Consider the following 2,853-nt stretch of genomic DNA (forward strand, 5'->3'; position numbering starts at 1 on the left):
GCTTCAAATCCATGCGAAACACATGATTTAGCTTCAAATACTTGCAATATAAGTGATCTAGTTTCAAATGCAGGCGAAACGAACGAGTGAGCTTCAAATCCATGCGAAACACATGATTCAGCTGCAAATCAATGCGATGTAGAAGGTTTAGCTTCAAATCCCTGCCAAACACATGATTTAGCTTCAAATTCATTGGATGTAGTAGGTTTAGCTTCAAATCCATGCGAAACACATTATTTAGCTGCAAATCAGTGCGAAGTAGAAGGCTCAGGTTCAAAGCCATGCGATACAAATGTTTCATCTTCAAATACTTGTGAAAGACATGATTTAGCTTCAACTGCATGCGAAACAAACGAGTTACCTTCAAATCCACGCGAAAGACATGATTTAGCTTCAAATCAATGCGATGTAGAAGGCTTAGCTTCAAATCCATGCAAAACACGTGATTTAGGATCCAATCAATGCGAAGTAGAAGGCTTAGCTTCAAATCCATGCGAAACAAATGGTTTAGCTACAAATACTTGTGATATACATTATTTAGCTACAACTGCATGCGAAACAAAGGAGTTTGCTTCAAATCCATGCGAAACACATGATTTAGCTTCAAATCCATGGGATGTATAAGGTTTAGCTTCAAATGCATGAGAAACAATTGATTTAGCTTCAGATACTTGCGGTATAAGTGATATACCTTCAAATGCAGGGGGAACAAACGAGTTAGTTTCAAATCCATGAAAAACACTAGATTTAGCTTCAAATCAAAGCGACGTGGAAGGTTTAGCTTCTAATCCATGCGGAAAAAACGATTGAGCTTCAAACACTTCGGATATAGGTGATATAGCTATAGCTGCGTGCGAAACAAACGAGTTAGCTTCAAGTCCGTGCAAAACACATGATTTAGCTGCAAATTAATGCGATGTAGAAGGTTTCGCTTCAAATCAATGCTATGTAGAAGGTTTGGCTTCAAATCCATGCGAAACAAATGATTTAGCTTCATATACTTGCGATATAAGTGATATAGCTTCAAAATCAGGAGGAACAAACGAGGTAGCTTCAATTCCATGCGAAACAAATGATTTAGCTTCAAATCAATGCGAAGTAGAGGGCTTAGCTTCAAATCCATGCGAAACAAATGGTTTAGTTACAAATACTTGTGATATACACTATTTAGCTACAACTGCATGCGAAACAAACGAGTTAGCTTCAAATCCATTCGAAACACAATACTTAGCGTCAAATCAATGCGAAGTAGAAGGCAAGGCTTCAAATCCATGCGATACAAATGGTTTAGCTTCAAATACTTGTGATATACATGATTTAGCTTCCACTGCATTCGAAGCAATCGAGTTAGCTCCAAATCCACGCGAAACGCATGATTTAACATCAAATCAGTGCGAAGTAGTAGGCTTAGTTTCAAATCCATGCGAAACACATTATTTAGGTGCAAATCAGTGCGAAGTAGAAGGCCCAGGTTCAAAGCCATGCGATTCAAATGGTTCATCTTCAAATACTTGTGAAAGACTTGATTTAGCTTCAACTGCATGCGAAACAAACGAGTTACCTTCAAATCCACGCGAAACACATGATTTAGCTTCAAATCAATGCGATGTAGAAGGCTTAGCTTCAAATCCATGCAAAACACGTGATTTAGGATCCAATCAATGCGAAGTAGAAGGCTTAGCTTCAAATCCATTCGATACAAATGGTTTAGCTTCAAATACTTGTGATATACATGATTTAGCTTCCACTGCATTCGAAGCAATCGAGTTAGCTCCAAATCCACGCGAAACACATGATTTAACATCAAATCAGTGCGAAGTAGAAGGCTTAGCTTCAAATCCATGCGAAACAAATGGTTTAGCATCAAATACTTGCGATAAAAATGATACAGCATCAAATACAGGAGAAACAAACGAGTTAGCTTCAAATCCATGCAAAACTCACGATTTAGCTTCAATTCAAAGCCAAGTAGAAGGCTTAGCTTCTAATACATGCGAAACAAATGGTTTAGCTTCAAATACTTGCGATATAAATGATACAGCTTCAAATACAGGAGAAACAAACGAGTTCGCTTCAAATCCATGCAAAACACACGATTTAGCTTCAATTCAATGCCAAGTAGAAGGCTTAGCTTCAAGTCCATGCGAATCAATTGTTTAGCTGCAAATACTTGTGATATACATGATTTATTTTCAACTGCATGCGAAACACATTATATAGGTGCAAATCAGTGCGAAGTAGAAGGCTCAGGTTCGAAGCCATGCGATTCAAATGGTTCATCTTCAAATCCAAGCGAAACACATAATTTAGCTTCAAAACAATGCGATGTAGAAGGTTTAGCTTCAAATCCAAGCGAAACACATGATTTAGCTTCCAATACTTGCGATATAAGTGATATAGTTTCAAATGCAGGAGAAAAGAAAGAGTTAGCTTCAAATCCATGCGAAACACATGATTCAGCTGCAAATCAATGCAATGTAGAAGGCTTAGCTTCAAATCCATGCAAAACACGTGATTTAGGATCCAATCAATGCGAAGTAGAAGGCTCAGGTTCAAAGCCATGCGATTCAAATGGTTCATCTTCAAATCCAAGCGAAACACATAATTTAGCTTCAAATCAATGCGATGTAGAAGGTTTAGCTTCAAATCCAAGCGAAACACATGATTTAGCTTCCAATACTTGCGATATAAGTGATATAGTTTCAAATGCAGGAGAAAAGAAAGAGTTAGCTTCAAATCCATGCGAAACACATGATTCAGCTGCAAATCAATGCAATGTAGAAGGCTTAGCTTCAAATCCATGCAAAACACGTGATTTAGGATCCAATCAATGCGAAGTAGAAGGCTTAGCTT

Source organism: Megalopta genalis, unplaced genomic scaffold (assembly GCF_051020955.1).
Source record: "Megalopta genalis isolate 19385.01 unplaced genomic scaffold, iyMegGena1_principal scaffold0179, whole genome shotgun sequence".
NCBI classification, from domain to species: Eukaryota; Metazoa; Arthropoda; class Insecta; order Hymenoptera; family Halictidae; genus Megalopta; species Megalopta genalis.